Below are 22,199 nucleotides of genomic sequence, written 5' to 3'. Positions count from 1 at the left end.
CGCCACGCAAACACCCGCAGTGTGTTACAATAAAGAAACAGCATTTGCTAACGACAGGGGGATCCTGTGCAGATTTTCAACTAACGGATGACTTGGATACAATATGGAGGAACGACAAAGGCCAGGAAAGGGGAAGGAAAGGCAGACGTGGGTTGCAAAGGGAGGGAGAGCAGCAGCCACAAAAAGGGAAGAGCAGCTCGAGCGTGGCCAACAGCCGAGGCTCGGCCGGGAAGCCCCCTATCCAAACCCAGTTTCCCCCCCTACCCGGCCCCCTCCACCATTCTCTGGCACTAGAACATGGTCTGGGGGCGGGGCGGGGTGCGCACGCGCACTGGCGCGCTGCGTCAACCACCACCGCTCAGGGAGGCGGCCGGGACCGGCTGGAGCCGGTTAGAGCCAGCGGTGCCCGCCCGCGAGCCGAAGCCTCACAAAGCGAGGCGGCGGCTCACGGCCCGCGTATCCCTGCGCCGGGCGGGTGTGGGGGTGCGGTCCGGCACCCCTCCCCCAGCCTTTGTCCCCTTTCTGGGGCCGCGGGCAGCCCGGGCTTCTGGACGAGCCGGTGCCCGCTGTCCTCCCCGTGGCCCGATGGCCCGAGGGTCCTGGGCGCGGAGCGGAGCCTGGCCGGGCGGAGCCGGAGCGGACGTGACCCCCTCACAGGACGCCTCGCCCCGTGCTTCTCCGCGCAGCCGCCTTAGCCGCGTGGAAACCCCCTCCCCACCCCCACCCCCGCAGCGCCATTGTTTCCACATCCTCCGGCCTCGCCCCGGAGTCACATCCCCTTTGCGTCCCCGGGAACCGAGGTGTTTTTTTTCCAGAATCCTTGCAACGCGGTGCTTAGTTAGCTTTCCCTTTAGTTGGGAAGCTCCGGGGGGTGCTTTGAAAGCAAAACGCGGACTGTGCAGAAAGGAAAGGCTTTGGGTCGGGGGAAAGCCTTTTGTATCCTTTGCACGTCCGGTTTAGAAAATCGGGAGAATGGAGCCAAGCCAGGGATCATGCAGACTCTAAAACACACGGTAAAGCAAATCCATAAGCAAAGCTTCGGGAATATTCGAGAAGACGTTCCCGAACTGGGTGCCCAAGGTCGTTATGTCTTTGGAGGTGAAACTCGTGAGACTCGGTTTTGCCAGCGAATTGGGGTATTGATAACTTTAGCGAGAAGACTGGAAGCCCCTATACGGCTCACGTTTGGACGGAACAAAGTGTAGGCATGATCCAAAAAAAAAACAAACAAAAAAAAACCAACCAAAAATGGTTGGGGGACGTCTAGCAAGCATTTACACAAAGCCAGGAAGGGTAAGCGTGTGAAGGAAGGAACGCCAGCCCACCAGGATGCGTTAGATCTCGGCAGCCCCCCAGGGCTCGCTCGCCAGCTCTTGTTGCAAGAGACAGCCGCACACAGAGGCCAGTAGAGGCCCTTTCTGGAAGCGATTTCTACATTTAGTAGAATTCTTAAGCAGATAACCCCAGGCCGCTCGGGCTTCTCCAGTAACAGGGCAATCAGAACGCGTGCAGTATAAGCTCAGCACCAACCCGCAGGACCCCAGGCGGTCTGGGGGACAAAGGGACACCTTGCCGCTCCTAAAATGGCTGCGGTGTTTCCCAGGCTGCTGCTGGGTTACGTAATGGAGATGAAGGCCGTCAGTAAACCCATTGTAACCTTTCTTCAAAAAGCATTACATAGTACCTACTGTACTCCGGAGGAAACATGACAGGCATTTTAAAAGTTGGGAAAAAACTCCCAAGTAATGGGTGTGGGGTTTTTCGGGGGGGGGGGGTGCTGTTTGGTCTACTTATGTGTGATTCTGTTTTTGCCTGCATTTTCAACTCAAATGTGCTGGCTAGTTACGTTTTAAAATACGCGTGGGTACCTAGTGTGCAATCAAGTTGCGTGAACTGTCACGAAAAATCTGGAAAGTCTTGTAAAACTAGATTCTATTTTTGACCCTGCCCTGGAACTATTTTTGTTTCCCTCACAAAGGCGGCGGAGGGTTATTGAGATCGCGGTGTGAGCCGTCATCCGTCTATAAATACGCCTCTCCGGGGCTCTGCGGCAGGCTTTCAGGCAGCGAGCGCAGAGGCGGCTGGGGAGGCAGGAGGCACTGCCTGAGGAGATTGCAGATAAGTTTTTCTCTTAAAAAGAGATAGACAGGAATTGATACGATTCTTTAGGAAACGTAAATAGTGCTAATGCTTATTGAGATATTGCTTAGCATGAAACTCTTAGAGTAATTTAATCTTAAAAAGATCTTCTGTAAGGGAAAAGATGAAGACTTCTAGGTTGAGAAAGAGGAAAGATCTTTCTAGAACAAGACGGAGGTTAAGAGACGAAGCTTCTTCATGCAGTGAAAAAACTTAGGCTTTAAAAATTGAGGCCAGAACTGCCAAGCCCGGGATTCAAAAAAAATCCTTAAATTGAAGGGCAGCCGTGTAGATTGACGTTAAAAATGTAAGCGACCTAAACAGGGCCTAAACGGTATTTTAAAAAGACGAGTTGTAGACGATTAAAAAAATTTTTAAGTTTATTCTAAAAAGATTTAAGTTGAAGGTGCCTTAAGAGATAGGCCTTCAAATTCATGGCGCAGGGAGGATTGCATCATTTGAAACCTAGTTCTTAAAATGACAAATACTAATTGGAAGTAGTAGGATAAAAATTTGGAGAGCTTAGAAAATTGAAGTGGAGAACTGAGAAGACAGAAGTACAGGAAGGTGAAGACTTAAAGACAGAAGTACAGGAAGGTGAAGAAAAGACTTAGAGAAGATAGGAAAACTGGAAGAAAAGTTACGGCTTTTAGAAGACAGAAAATTAAAAGTCCAAAGGGAGGAAGCAGAAGAAAAGGTGTGTTTAGACAAACTAGAAAACCAAGGCAACTAAGGTCTCAGATTACAAGTTCAGGAGAAAACCAGAAGTTGGAAACGAGGTGGAAGATACCTTCAGGGAAAGTATTTCAGGTAGAATACGAAAAGCTAGGACAACTATTGAGCGCAAGCTTAGAAGATAGACGTCAAAAAGAAGATAGAAAAGGTTAAAGCCAAAAACAAAAAATTGGATTAAGTGCAAGAACAGGAAAACTAAGGAGGAAATTAATATTTATTAGAATTTCTTATAAACGCCCATGAATTTACTTTCTGGTGATGCAGAAGCTAGATTTGAGAAGATGAGGGTGTTAAAACAACTATAGACCGGCGCCAACTTAGAAGAATTATTCAGAAGCTAGAAGGGGAATCAGTTTAAAATTACAGCGTTTCATGGCCTTGGTACTAAAAAGACTTGAAATTATTTAAGAACCAAGGTAGCATATTTTTGGAGAGCTAAAAATTTCAAAGTCTTTAAATGCAGTAGCTTAGTGTCTTTTGGAAAATTTAAAGAACTTTCATAACTGAAGTAATTCAAGATCAAGAATAACTTCCAACTTAACATTTCTGCATTGGACTTTGGGCTAAGATGATTTTAAATCCTGAGGACTAGCGTAATTGGCAGCTGACCCAGGTGCTACGCAGAAGTGGATTCAGTGAACCTAGGAAGACAGGAGCAGCAGACAGGATTCCAGGAACCAGTGTTTGGTGAAGCTAGGACTGAGGAGCCAGCTGCAGTTCGTGGTGAAGATAGGAAGGAAGGAAGGAGAAGTCCAGGAGCCAGTGCGGTTTGGTGAAGGAAGCTAGGAAGAAAGAAGGAGCCCTAACGATTTGGAGGTGAAGCTAGGAGAGAGGATTCCAGGAAGGAGGAGGAGCCAGTGCGATGTGATGAAGCTAGCGAGCGGCTTGGCGGCTGTGGCTCGGTGACCACGAGGAGGCGGCGAGCAGGCGGTGTGGAGGATAGATAGAGGATCCTAGAGCAGCAAGCATCCCAGTGTGCAAGGCCGCAGGGAGAGCGAGCGAGCGAGCGAGTGGTGTGGTAAAAATCCGTGAGGTCGGCTAATGTGTTTTTTGTAACTGGAGTATGGTAACCTTTATTTGTTTTTCCAATGGTAACGGGGGAGTTGTGTGTCTAAGCGCCAAGGGATTTGACGGGGTGTAGGCCGATTCCGGGTGTTGTAGGTTTCTCTTTTTCAGGCTTGTTTTCTCATGCATCTTGTCTGAAGCTTTTGAGGGCAGACTTCCAAGGCCCGGAGGAATGGTAGATGGCAAGTTTTTTTTTGTTTATAACCAATTTGATTTGAACCAAATGAATTTGATAGAACAACTTTGAGACAAGATTTTGGCAAGTTTTGTAAGAAGTTTTTATTTTTAGCTTGGGGTAATGAAGCATTTCAGTTTTGTGAATAGATGACCTATTTTTCTTCCCTCACCCTGTATTAAAGTTATGTAAATGTGGAGTTTGGGTGTGTAACTCTGGTGGGGGGAAGTTTTCTTGTGGGGATGGGGGGGCAAAATATGTTTTGAGTTCTTTTCCCCTTAGGTCTGTCTAGACTCCCAAAGGCAAATGACTCAAGGTAACAGAAAAAAAGAAAATCCAGTATCAGGATAATCAGAACACCACAGGTTTACAGTTTCTAGAAACTAGAGCACGAGCAGCTCTCACTTTTGAGTTCTGTGGCGGAGCTGTCCATTGGAGAAATGGCTGGTAGTTACTCTTTTTTTCCACCCCTTTGTCAGCTTTTTAATACATAACCCTTTAAATTTGTCATATTTACTTATTTTGGGGTGGTCTTAACAGGGAAGAGGGTGGGGGAGAAAATTTTCTTTCTAAGATTTTCCACAGATGCTATAGTACTATTGACAAACTGGGTTAGAGAAGGATTGTACTGCTATGCTGTTGGCACGAACACCTTCAGGGATTGGAGCTGCTTTTTTCCTTGGAAGAGTATTCCCAGTTGAAGCTGGAGTGGTACAGCACAGTGCAGCTTTGGTTCATATTCAGTCCTCTCAGGAGCACTTCAGAAGAGCTTGACTAGGCCAAATGTTGAAGTTAAGTTTTCAAGTAACGTGACCTTTAAAATCACTTTTATTAAAGGGGAGGGCAAATTTTGGCAATTGGTAGTTGGCAGTGGCCTGTTAATGGTTGGGATTTGGGAGGGTTGGGGTTAGGTAATTGTTTAGTTTATGATTTCAGATAATTCATGCCAGAGAACTTAAATACTTAGGATGGAAAAACTAAAGAAATCTCAACTTCCAAGTTGGCAAGTAACTCCCGATCCTCTAGTTTTTGTTTTCCCCCAATGTTTGAATTGGGCAGCTGGGGAAGTTCATGAAGATCCATTGGATTCACAGTGTAGGGCTTGGGGAAGGAAAGTACAGGACTGGGGGTTGGTCTAGCCCACTGGCTGACTTAGAAACTTTGGGAACTTTGAAAAATGACTTAAAGTTGTTTGGATATGGTAGTGTGTGGTTCTCTTTTGGAATTTTTTTCAGGTGATTTAATATAACTTAATACTACTGTAGGAGCTTCAGAGCAAAGGAAGTGGCTTAATGATCCTGAAGGGATTTCTTCTGATGGTAGCTTTTATATTCTCAAGTAAGATTCTATTTTCAGTTGTGTATAAGCAAGTTTTTTTCTTAGTGTAGGAAAAGTATTTTTCTTTTGTATGACTGCAAACAAGATGCTAAGGTATGCTTCAAAATTGCTGTAAATTGTGTATTTTAATCATAACTGATACAGAGGGTGGGTCTTTGTGGATGAGGGAGGGGAAACCTTTTTTTTCTGTAGACTTTTTTCAGATAACTTCTTCTGAGTCATAACCAGCCTGGCAATATGATGGCCTAGATGGAGAGGGAACAGCTCCTTGGTGAATGATAAGTAAAGGCAGAAAAGATTCTATTTCATACCTCCATTGGGGAAAAAGCATAACCTTGAGATCCTTACTACTGATGAACGCATGGTCTGCATATGCAAAAAAAAAAAAAAAAAATTAACCAAATGAAACTACCAATTTAAAGTTAATGGAATCTACCATTTAAAAGTTCTGGCCTATCAAGCTATACCCACACACAAAAATGAATTGATGAGAAATAATATAATGAATTGATGAGAAATGCAACGAAGATCAAGTGTCCATCTCAAAATGCTGCTTTTACAAAAGCAGAATAAAGAAATGAAATGAAAATAATACTACATTAATCGTGGAATAAAAGAAGCTGAAATAATTCAGAGTGGGATCAAGTGGATTGAGAGGAGGAGGCTGTGCTGTTTGCCAATCTTTCGTTTGCCTCAGACAGGTTTCTCTTCATTATCAGAAGAGTTGCTTCATTTCATCTGGGAGCAGAAAACAGCAGGCAGCTGTTAACAGATAAGTTTAACTTGCACCTGCAGTATTGCATGTTAGGGATAAGTGCTTATTTTAAATAAGAGCTGTGGATGTCTTGAGTATTGAACATGGCCGTTTTTCCTGATCCCTTCCCTAGGGGATTCCAGGATTGTGAGGAATTTTCCCATCTAGCCTTTGTAAAGTTAGACAGGACTTGTACCTGTGGGCTTCCATGATGGGATCGCACACCTCACTCAGGCAAGTAATTCCTAAAAGCCTTGAGGGTGGTGCCTTTATATAATAAGGCGGCGTTTTATAAAACTAAGAAAACTTGTTTAGCATTGAATCGCTTAAATCCTACAAAAGGATAGCATAATGTGTTAAGAATCGGATGCTGTTAATCTTGCTAAAATTTAATTGTGTTGTGATGTACGTTGTGCAGAAAACATAAAATCGTTCAAAATAAAACCATTTTAATATAGAGAATGTATGCTTTTAGAAAGCTGTCTCCTCATTTAAATAAAGTATTGTTTGTTTGTAGTTAGTGTTGGGCAATCTTGGGGGGATTCTTCTCTAATCTTTCAGAAACTTTGTCTGCGAAACACACTTTAATGGACAAGATCAGGAATTGAGCGGAAGAACGAATTTAACTTTAAGGCAGGAAAAACATTTTATCCTTCGTAAAGTGATGAGCATTTAATAATTCCAGGCACATGGCAATAGAGGCCCTCTAAATAAGGAATAAATACCTCTTAGACAGGTGGGAGAGTATGATCAGAATAACAGGTAACTACACCAACACTGTTTCTAGAAAGTCAGGGGTCTATAAATTGACAGGGGTAGAGTAATACAATACTGTCCACATTCCAGAGTTTGCATGTTAACTTTTAAATGCTTATAATCATCTCATCTGGTGTTAGCCAACGTTTATACAACTGGCCTTTCATATAGGTATGGGGGGGGCATGTGGGTTTTTAAAGAATTTTCCTTTGCAGAGGCTTCATTTCATCCTTCATGAAGCTGTTCAGGATTTTGACTTGCATATAAGCGCTTGGCTCTGCCTTCTGTTCTCCTAGTGAGTGTGTGAGACCTTGCAGTGTATCCGCATAATACTCAAGTAAATTTTTTTTCCCCTGTTTTGGAGGGAAGGGAGGAGGGGGTGGGGCTTACTTGTTTTAGCTTTTTTTTTACAGACCACACAGAGAATGCAGTTGTCTTGACCTCAGGTCTGTCTGTTCTGTTGGCAAGTAATGCAGTACTGTTCTGATCTGCTGCTATTAGAATGCATTGTGAAACGACTGGAGTATGATTAAAAGTTGTGTTCCCCCCCAATGCTTGGAGTAGTGATTGTTGAAGGAAAATCCAGCTGAGTGATAAAGGCTGAGTGTTGAGGAAATTTCTGCAGCTTTAAGCATTCGTGTTTGTGATTGAAGTCAAGTACCTTTTGCTGTGCTTCTTTAGGTAAAATGCTTTTTGTTCACTTCTGGTAGGGGGCGGTGGGGAGGGCACTGAAGCCTTTAGTCTTTTCCAGATGCAACCTTAAAATCAGTGACAAGAAATAAATTCCAAACAAGCAACAGTCTTCAAGAAATGTAACTGGCAAGTGGAAATGTTTATCAGTTCAGTGGTCTTAGTGCATTGTCTTTGTGTGGGTTTCTCTCTCCCCTCCCTTGGTCTTAATTCTTATACGCAGGAACATTCAAAACAGCAGACGTATGCGAAGGGCCAGAGAAGCCAGACCAGTAAGGAAAAAAAAATAGCTTATTTACTTTACATAAACATTCCATTTAAAATGTGGGGATTGGGAACCACTAGTTCTTTCAGATGGTATTCTTCAGACATGTAGAAGGAGCTTCCAGTTGAATTCACCAGTGGACAAAATGAGGACAACAGGTGAACAAGCTTTTTTCTATATTTACGTACCAAGTCGGATCCATGATGAGTAAATAATTTAGTGTTAAATAGTTTCAGCTTTATGCTGGAATGAATAGCATGTGAGCAAGCTGTTTGTTGGCCTGGGGGTGGAGGGGTGAGGTGGGCGCTAAGCCTTTTTTTAAGATTTTTCAGGTATCCTTCCCTAAAGGCACCGAAGGCTTAAAGTAGGACAACCATGGAGCCTTCCTGTGGCAAGAGAGACAACAATGCGCTCTTATACTAAGGTCAATAAAAACGGTGTCGGCCTCATAACCCCATCTTCTGTTAGAAACGAGGACTCGCCTCCACGCCCTTGGCAGACATGCACTGAGGCTCTTTTTGGAGAATGGAGCATCTAAAGGAATGCTTTGAGTACCTTGTATACTCTTGGGCCTGTCTGACCTTTGATTGTGCTGCTTTTACAGCAGCTCTTTAAAAAGCCCAAACGTCCAGTGACGTTTGAAGGGGAGGGAAAGGGGAAAGCGGGCAACCACTTTTCCCTAGCTTTTCCAGAAGCCTGTTAAAAAGCAAGGTCTCCCCACAAGTGACTTCTCTGCCACATCGCCACTCCCTGCCTTTGGCCTAGCGCAGACCCTTCACCCCTCACCTCGATGCCGCCAGTAGCTTGGATCCTTCAGGCCATGATCCATAATCGGTTTCAAGGTAACAGTGGTCCTGAGCTGTTCCTTCCGGTGGGTTGCACTACTAGAAGAGGCCATTAATTTGCCTGCAAATAGTTAACGTTATTAAAACCACAACTAAAAGCTCAAAGATAACTTTAAATCTATAACCCCATTATCCAGTGATTAAAACACTTAAACCAGTGAATGGAGAATAATGTTTTAAGACTGTCATGTTGGGTGGGAGAATCTACCTTGTAAACTGAAGAAACATCGGCGTTTTAGTCTCGAGGACTGTTGGGTGGGATTGCAAAAATTCTCTGCTAAGACTTTTTCAGGTGAACATAACAGACTTGGCCAAGCTAGCATCTTAGCTGAAGCAGATTCTCCAGTGTTCTTCAGTAGGGTTGTAAAGGTTTTTCTTTTCCTGAGAAAACAAGTTTTGTTTTCTCAGGTTTTGCTTTTTGGCCTTTTCCTAGCTTAAAAAAAAAAAAAGCAAAAGATGCTGGTGGTTGGCACTCCTGGTTTCCAGGACAGGGTTCAAATCCCTGCGGCGTCTTTGCTTGACTCTGACCCCTGTCTTCAGAACTCTTTCCGTTTTCCTTCTCTCTAGTTCTAGGCTTTTGGGGTTGGGGAAGGTGGGAGAGACTTTGTTAAATTCGTCAGAAACCAAAATCAGTTCGTGTTTATGTGGGATCCTTATGATAACTTGTCTCATTTTCAGGTAGTCCCCGTGCATCTAGTACATGAAGAAACCTCACTATTGAAAGCTGAAAATTTCTTACTAATAAAAATAAAAAGGAAAACTTTTCATATGTGTGATTCTTCTGTCTATGAACCAAACTTCTTTGCGTGAGCAGCTGAGAGAAGATGGGGCGTTTTGTGGGGGTTTGTCCACCTTGTTACTGGCTCGTGTGAAAGATCAGCATAATCTTCGAGTAGGGGAGTGACTTGGGGGAAGTGGTAGAGAGTCCACCACCTAAAAGGACCCAGTAACGTCCCCACAGAAGCAGCAGCAGCTTCGTCCTGCAGCAGTTGGGGAGCTGGGCCGGGGTGTAGAGAAACAGCTGGGAGCGAGGAAGGAGAGCTCTCCATTGCTTCAGTGAAATAACACTTGCAGGCCTAGGGGCGCTTTGTGCGTTTAATAAGAAGTGGCTCTGTGGCCGTCTGTTACTCCTGATCACACCCTTAATCAGTTGTTGGTGCCCCAGACAAGTTGGGTCACGGAGTCCCCTTGTTTTGTGGAACGGCCTGGATAGGTGGTCTTCAGGTCTTCCCTTTTCAGTTAAAGTGAAAATACTGAAATACCACCCTCCCCAGCCCCCCAATGAAATACCCTCATGGTGTTAACCTGGCTGCTAAGTCCCTTCCACTCCCAACTGACCTATTGCCTGAAGGGGTGGGAGAGGCTCATTCCACCCAGCCAAGCCTAGGAGAGTGGGGGACCCTGGTCTACAGAAGATGCTACACCCAGCAGAGGCCTCCCATCCTGGTTCACCTGATGGCCACAGATCAGTCCAGTGGAGGGGCCTCGGTGAACCGAATTTTTTTTTTCTACGTTACAACTCTGGAAGATGTTACTCGTGTTAAAAATGGAAAAGCAGGCTTTGGGTCGCTTTGCCAACCAATGTGGCAGGACTGGGATTTGACCCCTGGTCAGTCTCAAGGCTGACTCTGTTGCTGTTATTTCAGTGCGTATGTCACTGTCCGCAGCAGACCAACCTCCAAGCCACCCAGCCCGTGCAGGCCCTGGGCACAGGGACTTCCTCTTCCCTTGAAGTGATCTCGTAAGAGGCAGATGGCAGGGAGAAGCCGAACCATGGTCCCCTGGACTTGATTGCCTATTCTGAATGGACGCCGTCTTAGGGTCTTTTGGAGAAAGGTCTTCGTTTTTTCCAGAGTCGGAAGCCTCCCCGGAAAGACTTCATTGCAAAGTAGTAAGAGAGAGAGAGAGAGAGAGGCCTGTATTCACTAGGGGCTACACGGTTCCTGGTGCCGAGCATGCTTAGGGTTGGCCAGGACTGGAAAGGTAAAGGCCAGACACAGAGTCAGGGACAGGAAGGTACAAAAGTAGGCCTGAAGCCACTGCTACCCTCTGAGTACGAAAGGGGAATGGAGAGCAGGCCAACATAAAGTTCCCCCAAAGATTATGTCCAACTTAAGAGGCTAGGTCTTGATATTATAGACAAACCCTAGGCATTTACACAACCCTCCAGCTGGACAACGTGCTCTCCTACCATGTTTTTTTTTGTTTTGCATTTCATCACCCTGATCCTCCTGGGTGTCTCTAAAACAAACCTGAATTCAAGCGGTAGCTCCACATTTCCTGGCCTCACCAAGCTTCCCCTCAGGCCTCCCAGGCCCAGCCCAGTTGCTACGGATCCAGGCCGCAGATTTCCGACTTCGGTATAGGGACGACGGCTAGGAGAGTGAGGGGACTTGGGGGGATGGGGCAGAGCGTGGGGGAGAGCTGTGCGAGTGTCTCTCCGGGTTGTTGATTCAGAAACCCACAAAGTCCAGGAGATGTGGGTCAAGTCCTGGCTCCTGGCTCTGGCAGGTTGGCGAACATGGGGTGTCACTTGCCCTCTCCGGGCCTTTGTTTTCCCACCAGTTAAATGGGGTTAAAGAAAATGGGTTAATGCCCTGTCTGCCTGCCTGCTGTGGTAAGGACTACACAAATTTGATGGAACTGGAAATGAGTGGGCTTTTGCTTCCCTCTAGTGGGTAAATGCAGCATTGCATGCACTGTCCTTGGAATGCTTCATAACCCGATTGAATGTTCAATGAACGTTTTCATTGCTAAGTAGTATTCCATTGCGTGGCTATTTGAGTTATTACCACTTTGTTGAAGTTAGGAACAAAGCTTCTATAAACATTTGCGTACAAGTATTTGTGGATATATGTTTTCCTTTTTCTTGGTATGTTGCATAGGCGTATGCACGGTTTTCATGAAATTTCCAAACTGTTTTCCAAAGTGGTTGTACCATTTTGCATTCCCACCAACAGTGTGTGAGAGGTCTTATTATTCTTCATCCTCATAATCATTTGGTATGGTCTCATCTTTAAATTTTAGCCATTTTAGTGAACATATAGTGGTTCCTCATTGCTTTTTTTGTTTGTTTTAGTTCCATTATAGTTCACATACAGTGTTATATTCATTTCAGGTGAACAATATAGTGATTCCACAATTCTATACATTACTCAGTGCTTGTCATGGTAAGCATACTCTTTTAACCCCTTTCACGTATTTCATCCGTCCCCTACCCCCCCTCCCTCTGATAACCATCAGTTTGTTCTCTGTAGTTAAGAATCTGGTTTGTCTCTTTGTTTTGTGTCTTAAGTTTCACGTATGAATGAAATTTGACTGGCTTATTTCACTTAGCAGTATACTCTTTAGATCTATCCATGTTGCTGCAAATGGCAGGATTTCATTTTTTCTTTTTCAAGTTTATCTGAGAGAGAAAAGAGAGGGCGTGGGAGGGGCAGAGACAGAGAGGGAGAGAGAGAATCTCAGGCTCTGCACTGTCAGCAAGGAACCTGATGCGGGGTTCAAACTCACCAACCATGACATCATGACCTGAGCCCAAATCAAGAGTCAGACGCTTAACCTATGGAGCCATCCACATGTCCCAGGATTTCATTTTTTCAATTGTTGTTTTAAATTGGGTTTTATATGGGGCACCTGGGTGGCTCAGTTGGTTAAGCGTCCAACTTCAGATCAGGTCATAATCTCACAGTCCGTGAGTTCGAGTCCCGTGTCGGGCTCTGTGCTGACAGCTCAGAGCCTGGAGCCTGCTTCAGATTCTGTGTCTCCCTCTCTGCCCCTCCTCTGCTCACGCTCTGTCTCTGTCTCTCCAAAATAAACAAAAGTGTGACAAAAAAATAAATTGGGTTTTATAATCACTAATGATGTTAAGCATCTTTTCATTGTGCTTACTCACCATTTATACACATTTTTTTGTTAAGTGTTTATTCGCTTTTTTTTTTTTTTGCCAGTGTAATTATTGGAATGTTTATCTTTTTATTGTTGCGTTGTAAGACCTTTTACAAGTACGAGATATGAGTCCTTTGTCCATGTATATTTTGAATATATTTCACTCAGTATGTGCCTGGCCTTTTCATTTTTTTTTTTTTTTTTGTAACTGTCTTTGAAGAGTAGAAGTTTTAAACCTGGCTGTTTTTTTAAAATGTTTATTTACTTATTTTGAGAGAGAGATAGAGGGTTAGCAGTGGATGGGCAGAGAGAGGGGGACAGAGAATCCCAAGCAGGCTCCACACTGTTAGCACAGAGCCCGATGTAGGGCTCGAGCTTGGGGACAGTGAGATCGTGACCTGAGCCGAAATCAAAAGTCAGACACTCGACCGAGTGAGCCACCCAGGCACCCCACTACATTTTTTTTTTTTCTAACGTTTATTTATTTTTGAGAGAAAGAGCACGAGCCAGAGCCAGGGAGGGGCAGAGAGAGAGGGGGACAGAGGATCTGCGGTGGGTTCTGCACGCTGACAACAGCGAGACCCGTGACCCGAGCTGAAGTCAAACACTCAACTGACTGAGCCGCCCAGGCGCCCCAGAAGTTTTAAATCTTGAATGAACCATTGACGTACGGAATAACATAAAGGAATTTAAAAATAACTGTTGAGAGAGAGAAGCCAGTTTTTGAAAAGTACACGCAGTCTGGCTCCATTTCTAAACAATCCTCAAAAGATAAAAACTAACCTGAAATAACAGCAGATTAGGAGTCACAAAGGGGCGGGCGCCTGGGTGGCCCAGTCGGTCGCGTGTCTGACATCAGCTCTGGTCATGATCTTACAGTTCATGAGTCTGAGCCCTGCCTCAAGCCCCGTGTAGGGCTCTGCCCTGACAGCTCAGAGCCTGGAGCTTGTTTTGGATTCTCTGTCTCCCTCTCTCTCTCTCTCTGTCCCTCCCCTGCTTGCGCTCAATCTCCGCCCCCCATCTCAAAAATAAACAAACATTAAAAAAAGAAGGAGTTACAAAGGGACACAAAGAAAGTTTGAAGATGATGAACGTGCTTGTTGCCTTGACCGTAGCGTTGGTTTGGTAGACGCGCACTGATGTCAAAATTCATCAAATTGTACACCTCAAACGGTTTGATTATTGTCCATCAATAAAGCTGCACTTCTTGGGGGGTGGGGGGCACGGCCGGCAGCGGAGAAGAGGAAGAAGCTGGAGCAGCCGCTTGGAAGCCGATGGTTAAGGTCCTAGAACACCAGAGAGGCTTGGGCGCTGGGCCGGGGAGCAGATGGTGAAACCTGATTCTGGCCACAATGTCAGTGAGGAAAGACCCGAGGTCTGGGGACCAGGGGCGTTGAGGCAGCGAGATACTTAGGCTGGGACCAAGGGAGAGAATGGCTGTGCGGAAGGCCTTTGGCTTTGGGGTGGGGGGGGTTCAGGGGACAAACGAGACAGCCGTTTCCGCGAGACAGCCGGAGGGGGGCAGGCAGGAGCGCTTGAGAGGTTCCCGGGGAAGGGGACGACAGTGAGGTGAGCGTTGGATTCGCATCCGAAAGGCCCGTGGGATGGCCGAGGGGACGCGTTCGGGGTGATCAGAACGGATGCACTTGGGGTGCTCAGAAATAGGCCGTGGTGAGATCCGCCGGCTCCCAGGGACCACCCAGATGGTGGCCCGGAGGGAAAGGAAGAGGTTCGGCTGCGGACTCGGGAGGTGCGCGGGCGGGGAAGGCCTCCCAGGGGCATGATCGGACCTCACCTTCTGTCCCTCCGCCAGAAGCTTCGACGTGTGACGCCTCCCCCTCGGAGAGTCTCAAACCCCCATTTCAGCTCTGGGTTGGACACACCCACGTGGGTGCCCCCCTCCCTGCACAAGGGCCTCCTTGTCTGCTCCCGTGTCTCCCTCTGGCGTCTCCAGCCACGTCCCCGCAGGCCCAACTTGTCCCCTCCCTCTCTCTCTTCCCCTCCCCGGCTCATGCTCTCTCTCTCTCTCTCTCTCTCTCTCTCAGAATTAAATAAACATTAAAAAAATAATAAACAAACAAATAAATAAAGTTGCTCTGGTCTCCGAGCCTCCTGGAGCCCTGTGTTCTGGTCCCATGCGCCCTCCCCGTCCCCAAGCCCTGCCTCGGCACTGGCTGTGTGACCTGATGCCAGGCTGTGGTTCACCCCGCCACCCTGTCACGTCCTGCACTAGCCCTGCTCATTCACTCTTACAGAAACACACACACTACCGACAGTCAGTAGCTGGCATCTGAAGCCTGGCAGCCTGCACACACCCATTCACACTCTCTGCACACGCTCGCCAGCGAACCGTGGCCCCCGGCCGGCGACGGAGCAGGCACAGGCCCCGGGCTCAGGGAGCCCGCGCCGGCAGCTCTGACTCGAGCTCAGGTACAAGCTGAGGTGCCCCAGGGGTCGGGAAAAGGGCCTCATGGGCCCGGTGGGAGGTAGGCCTCCTGGAGGAGAAAGCGTCTGAGTTAAGCCTCCATGAAATGTTGGGGCTCACGCATGCGAGGACAGGAGGAAAATCACCCCGAGGCAGGAGGCTGGAGGCTGGCTGGCTGTGGGGTCATACCCTCGACTCCAGACGGTTCTCTGGGCTGACCTGCTCCACACTCCCCTCCGCTGTGGGTCCTTCCAGCTCCCCACCCTCCCCCACCTCCACCTTCTCCTGATTCCTTTGTCTCTCTTTCCGCTGCTTCCAAACGTGTACTATTTCTAATCTTTTGTTATCCCCTTGCATTTGGAAGCAGGGCACTTAACAGCACCGCTAACGGCAGGGCTCTGTACCCGCGCCCCCCCCCCCCCAGAAGAATCCCAGCCACCCCTGCCTCCTGGCCACCTTGTTTTTCCATCTCCCCACGTGCATGCTAATCAGCTGTCCCTTATGGGTAGGGATTATTATTTCACCTGACCGACTCCTGTGCCAGTGTCTCTGGCTTTCTCGAATCCTGTTCCGCCCTTCTGGGCCCAAGGCCCTCCTTCCTAAAGCCCTTCTGGAAATTCTTCCAGCAAGGGTTTCTGAGGGGTCAATATTCAGCGTCTACGTGAGATAGATCTATTTGGCTCTCTCTTTCCACTCCTGACTCTCTACCTCCCAACACAGTCTCTGCACTGCCCACGGCCCCCAGTCAGGCCCGACCAGGCTGCCCTCACCAGACACGCCCCAGCCCCTTCTGACTGTACTCTAGATGATTCTTTTATTCCTTCTAGTCCTTTCCCGGAGGGTCTTGCCTGATCTGCCCGCTTCCTGACCCGATCTTGCTCATCTCAAACCCAGGGCTCCTTCCAAGTCTCCCCACAGGAATCACCTATCGGGAAAGATTCTTGTCTACAGGCAAGCGTCATCAGATAAGCCAAAAGCAGAGAAGTGGGCCCATTGTCGCACACCCGGGTCTGCTCTAGGTACACGTGCGGGTCCTCTGGGTTGGGTGAGACGCCGCACAGTGGGTGTGCTGGGCGAAGATTCCGCCATACTTTGGCTTTACTCTTTGAGGCAGGTGGCATGTCTTATTTATTTTTTTTTAAGGTTTATTTATTTATTTTGGGAGCGGGGGAGGGACAGAGAGAGAGGGAGACACAGAATCCGAAGCAGGCTCCAGGCTCTGAGCCGTCAGCACAGAGCCCGACGTGGGGCTCGAACTCACAGACCGCGAGATCGTGACCTGAGCGGAAGTGGGACACATAACCGACTGAGCCACCCAGGCGCCCCAGGAGTGTGTCGTTTTTAATTTCCATAAATTTGTTTCCCAAATTTCTTGTTATGATTGATTTCTAATTTCGTTCACCTGTGTTCAGAGAACACACTTTGTGTTATTTCTATGCTTTTAAATTTATGGAGGCTCATTTTTTGCCTTAGCACGTGGTTTATCTTGAACACCACTCCATGTGTATTTGAGAAGAATGTATATTCTGCTTAGATGGGTCTTTTTCGTTTTCAAGGACTCTTGTAATTACATTGGGCTCACCTGGATAATCTAGGATACTCGATCTTGAGGTTAGCTGATTCATGAACTTAATTCTCTCTGCAGCATTAATTTCCCCCTTTTCATGTAATGTTCACAGGGTTTGAGGACTAGGATATGGACATTAGGAGGGGGAGAGGGTGGGGTCATTATGCTGCTTAACACAACAGGCGAGAACCACGAGCAGCTTCCTTTTTGGGTATCGTGTTTGCCGAAACCAAAAACAAAAACCCACGTAACCATTTCGGGGAATGGCAATAGTAAGGACGCAAAGTAACTTTTGCCTTGAAGTTATTCTCATGTTTTTGCAGACACTGGAGTGTCTCCTTTAATTCTCAGTATTCAGACTTAGGACAAAGCACAAGTCAAATCCTTTCTAAAATTAAAATTTGATTACTGTCGCATAAGAGCCATTATTGTTTCACAGCAGCTTTTCTGTTTCATGACCTAGATATAAAATAAGTAGAAAGAACACAAGCGACAGGTTCTTCATGTGGGAAAATGTCAAGAATGGAAGCACGAGTCTTTGGCAAGAAGCTCTTGCGACCTCACGGCGGGTTGAACGACAAATATTTTCCCCTGAAGTCTTTGGATCCCTGTTAGCTAAGCTTGAAGTTTCTATTTTTTTGGAGGGACAGATACCCCTACAGGCAAAAGCCAGAAGAAGGACTTTCCGAAGCACACATACATAATACCAACATTTATTATGTATATGTGTGTATGTATACGTGTATACATATGTACATGTATAATTTTGTTTATAAAAGCACCTCACGCCCATAAAAACTTCAAAGATCACATCACAGAAATATTATGTTGAGCTGTATAAAATTTCCAATATTTCACTATTTTTCGTTCTTTTTTTTTAATGTTTTTATTTATTTTTGAGAGAGAAAGAGAGAGCAGGGGAGGGGCAGAGAGAGGGAGACAGAGGATCCGAAGTGGGCTCCGTGCTGAGAGCAGAGAGCCCCTTGTGGGGCTCAAACTCACCAACCGTGAGATCATGGCCTGAGCCAAAGTTGGACGCTTAACCAGCTGAGCTACCCAGACGCCCCACCTTCACTATTTTTTTGACCTACACGATCAGCGATTTCATACTGCTCAACCTAATAATATAGCAAGGAGAATTCCCTGTAATCTCCGTGCCCTGGAGGGAACCGCTGGCATTTGGTGTGTATCTTTCCAGGTTGGAGAGTATGTCTGTGCATGTTCACGGTTGGCGGGGTTATTACCACAATGCCATAACATGAATAACATCACAACCTGCTTTCTAAACACTTTGTAGAGCAAAGCAAATCCTAAGGCCGCTGCTGCTGCTTCCCTTCTCTGGTGCCTCCGTTTCCTTATCTGCGAAAATGGAACTAATGATTCTGTGCCGGGTGTTTATTGCTTCTGGGCTCCAAATTCATCATGTTTGTCCGCTCTGTGGAAATGGGTCTGGGCCGTTTATTTTCCTTTGCCAGATGGAACAATGCTGAGTTTTGCCACTAGAGGGCGCCAGCAGCCGTTTCTTGAGGAAGACGCTTTACTTCCTGGTGGTGATGCGGCAGGGCTAACTTCTCCAGCTCAGCTCCTGCCACGGGGACAGCTTTTCCAGCAGCCGGCTCCTTCAGCAGAGGCAGCCAGAACCGCTGCTTCCCCTAGCACCCCACTCCCACCCTGGGAGTAGTGGAGGGCCTCTTCCCCAGCACCCTAAAGGATGGCTTTCCAGTAAGTTCCATGGGGCCTGTGCTGTGCTTCAGCAACTTCACTTATCCAATGAGCCACGGCCCGGCCCGGCCATTCCCTCTCCAACGAGGTCTGGATCTCAGACCTGGGGCTGGATGGGAGCCCTTCTGGCTACGGGAGGAAGTGCTCTGTCTCGGCCCTGGGGATGAGGGCTGCTCCTTACATCTGCTAGTCTGGTCGTGTTTAGAGTTCCTTTTACTTTTTAAAAGAGTTTTTTTTTTTAATGTTTATTTATTTTTGACACAGAGAGAGGCAGAGCATGAGCAGGGGAGGGGCAGAGAGAGAGAGGGAGACACAGAATCCGAAGCAGGCTCCAGGCTCTGAGCTGTCAGCACAGAGCCCGACGCGGGGCTCAAACTCACAGACCGAGAGATCATGACCTGAGCTGAAGTCGCCGCTCAACCGACTGAGCCACCCAGGCGCCCGAGTTCCCTTTACTTCTTACTAGCCGATCCCTTGTTACTCCAATCCCCTGTTCTAGTTAATAATTCTTTATATTAAACGTTCCCTGTTCAAATTACTTTGTGGTTTCCCTCAGCCTGAACCCAATCCCACATATTGTTATGAGGATTGGAAGGAGGGAGAGGGCTGAGCTCAGTGTGTAACACGCAGGGAGGACTCAGAAAACAGCAGTTACGTCATCATCATCGTCGTCCCTGTCATTGTCATTATCGCGTCTCCACGTCAATACCTACAGAGTAGCCTCTGCCTTATTGGCCATGGCCATGGTTCCGTGGTACGGATGGAGTGTGGAATCCCTCAACTCCTGATGGACATTGGGATTATTCCACTCTTCTGTTATTACGAACAGCCCTATGATCCACAGAAGAGCTGTCCGCCCCTGAACACTCAGCCTACATATGCTTTGCACTGAAGCAATTACATACAGTGACTCCAATTCTCACAACGCGCTATTCTATTCACTTCCAAAACTTGAGTGGCTTAAAACAACACACGTTTATCACCTTACAGTTCTGGATGTCAGGAATCCGAAATGAAGGTGTTGGCAGGGCCGTGTTCCTTCTGAGGGCTGCCAGGGAGACTCTGTCTCTCCCAGCTTCTAGAGGCTGCCTGCATTCTGTGGCTCATGGCTACCAACTCCCCCACCTTGGCTCCACCCTCTTGTCCCCACCCCCACCCAGGCACACCTCCTACTACTCACTGTGATCCTCCTGCCTCCCACTTAGAAGGACCCCTGTGACAACATCAGGCCCACGCGGATGATCCAGGATAAACGCCCCATCTCAAGATCCTTGACTTGATCCCAACAGTGAAGTCCCTTTTCCCGCATAAGGTAACATAGTCACAGGGTCCAGGGATTAAGAGGTGGACACCTGTGAGCAGGCTTCATTCAGCCTACCTCACCCATGGAGTAAATACTATTAGTCTACCCATTTTACAGATGGAAAAACTGAGGCACAAAGAGAGTAGGTAACTTGCCCAAGGTCACACAGCTCAGAAGCAGGAGAGCTGGGGTACAGGCAGTCTGGCTCCATAATCCAGGTTTTCTCAACCACACAACTTTGCATAAATCATTGCATACTAGAATGAGGGTTTGTGTCGCATACATTTCTAGAAGCAGAATTACTGGGGCACAGTGTAACAGGTGCTGCCACGTTGTCCTTCACCACAGCCATGTCACTTAATTCCCCCCAGCAGTTCCTAAAAGCCAGAAGTTCTCCTCAACCCGACTCTAGGAGCTTTGAAGTCAGACTATCGCTTGAGTACACAAAACCAAAGGATTTTTACAACTTCGTATCAACTGAGTAACTGAAAAATGTTTCTCTTTAATGAAAGGAGAGGAATATTACTCTCCCAATAATAAACAAAAAATTACAGTGGGAACAAAGAACCCTCAGCTTCGCGGAGAAAATAAAAATAATTTGTTACCTTAATGTGTCGCAGGACCAAAAATACTGTCCTAACATTGACTGTGATTCCAGCTTTATTTCCCTCTGCTCCGCCTTGTCAGAGGCATCGTGTTTGAGGGTGTAATTTGCCTGCTTTGGTGGAGTTTTTGTGTTTCCTCTCCAGTGTCATCTTCCGAAGGTCTCTGGTTAATAAATCACTTCCATCCTTGAGCCTTTCCAATTTCTCCCTTTTTATGTTGTATTCAAGCCTCAAGTCTTGTCGACAACTTCCTTTCCCAGGCCTTCCGTTTCCCTTGGTGGCATGCTATTTATCTGGGGCCAAGTACGTCTCCTAACCACAGTGGCGAACGCTTAGTTACTTTTCTAGTCTCCATTCTCTAGACGAGGAAAAGGCACGGAGTGGTTTGTTCAAGACCCCATAAAATGGGATTTAACCCACGACATCCACCCCGAGGTTCTGCTTGCTTGACCTCTTACTGTAGCTCCTCTGGAGCAGCTGGCCTTCTGGTGGTCTGCAGAACCCATGCCTACCTGCCCCGGACGTCTACAGGTCGCCGGACGCTTGCAGGGCTGCTCGGACTTGTCCTGGCTGGCGAGGGAGGCAGCCAGCAGCCCAGAGCGCAGGCTGCCGTTTCCTACTGCATCGGCTTTCAGAGTTTCAGGGTGCTCATCTGCACGTGAGAACACCAGTCCCCCCTCACAGGGCAGTGATGGGAAACTGGTGTTACCCCCGTTTTATAGGTGATGACACGGAGGCTCACGACGTGAGGGCAGGGCGGGCACAAGGTGAGAACTTGGGAAAGGGACACCGTCTCCTTCCTAAGATGCCAGCGTCCCTGTGCTGAGTTGCACTGAAGAAGCAGGGTTCGTTAACAGAGAATTTGTAGGGACCTTCCCTTTTCTGATTCTTCATTTGTAACTAAGCTTTCTGGTGTAGCCCTGCCCAGCCTGTTCCAGACTTGGCCCCTACCTCCCTGCTGTCTTTCCGTGCACTAGGGACACCCAGATCTCCCCCAGCCCAGGGGTCTTCCCTTTCTGCACCTGTTACATCTCCAGGCGAGGCCCCTTGCATTGCACAGACCAAACATTTGCCAAGAGAATGTGCCGCTGACTACATGCCACCACGTGAACCCTGTGTTCTTAAAGGCCCTTCACCCATGCCTCCAAAGCGTCACCGCTCCATCATTTCACACCCCAAACACACAGCTCAGGCTCTGGCTCACCTCTCCAGTACGATAAAGTTCTAGACTCTCCACTCTGGCATTCGAGACCTCTGCTGGCTCCCCTCCAGTGATAGTAAGCCCCCTACCTCCTAATACTGCAAATTCCATATTTACAATGTTGTCTTGTCTTCCTGTAGAGGGTACACAGGAAGATCTCTAGTTGTTATTTCTGTTCTGCTCTGAGCACCCAACACCCTGTCCAACCCTCCTTCTGCGTGACTGTCCCTCCAGGTACTTGGAGAAGAAAAGGGAGACAATGAGACTCTTCTGAGTGGCACTGGGGAGCTGGGAAAAGGCTAGACCAGAGAGCCAGGTCTGATGGCAGCAGCCCCTCCTGGCCCTCTGGCCTCTTCTGGACTTGCTGGGCTGTTCCTTCTCCACCCTTCTCTCCTCCTGGGGTTACAGCTTCTTCCCTCCCTGCTACAGGGTTCCTGGGCCTCCCCTGGACCTTTGCTTCGCTCCACCCCCCCTCCCTCCATCGATTCTCAGGAGCTCTGTCTCCTTGTGCTTCTCCCCTGGTCACTAGGCCATTCCACAAACACTGATGCCTCACTGTATACTGGAGCCCCCCACTGGCTGGTGGGAGACAGCATCTGGCTTGGGGATATCTCTCCTCCTCCATGCCTTTTCTCCATCCCCTGTTCCTTCCCAAGTTCTCATCCCCATAATAACGCTGGGAGGTGGACTCTACTACCACCCACATTTTAGATATAAGGACACAGA

The 22,199-nt window shown here is 47.5% G+C and overlaps 1 long non-coding RNA gene across 1 annotated transcript; it reads left to right on the top strand.

Moving 5' to 3' along the window:
* The first annotated feature begins 1,754 nt into the window (after nt 1-1,754).
* On the top strand, nt 1,755-9,527 carry LOC147576377 (uncharacterized). Its single transcript, XR_015240719.1, has 2 exons — nt 1,755-2,706; nt 2,737-9,527. It is a non-coding gene; the product is annotated as an uncharacterized LOC147576377 (long non-coding RNA).
* Nucleotides 9,528-22,199: the final 12,672 nt, after the last annotated feature.

This window comes from Puma concolor, chromosome D1 (assembly GCF_028749965.1).
Source record: "Puma concolor isolate L17-30 chromosome D1, mPumCon1.1.hap2, whole genome shotgun sequence".
In the NCBI taxonomy this organism is placed as follows: domain Eukaryota; kingdom Metazoa; phylum Chordata; class Mammalia; order Carnivora; family Felidae; genus Puma; species Puma concolor.
Note: the sequence above shows the minus strand (reverse complement) of the source record. Positions and strands in the feature narration are given on the sequence as shown.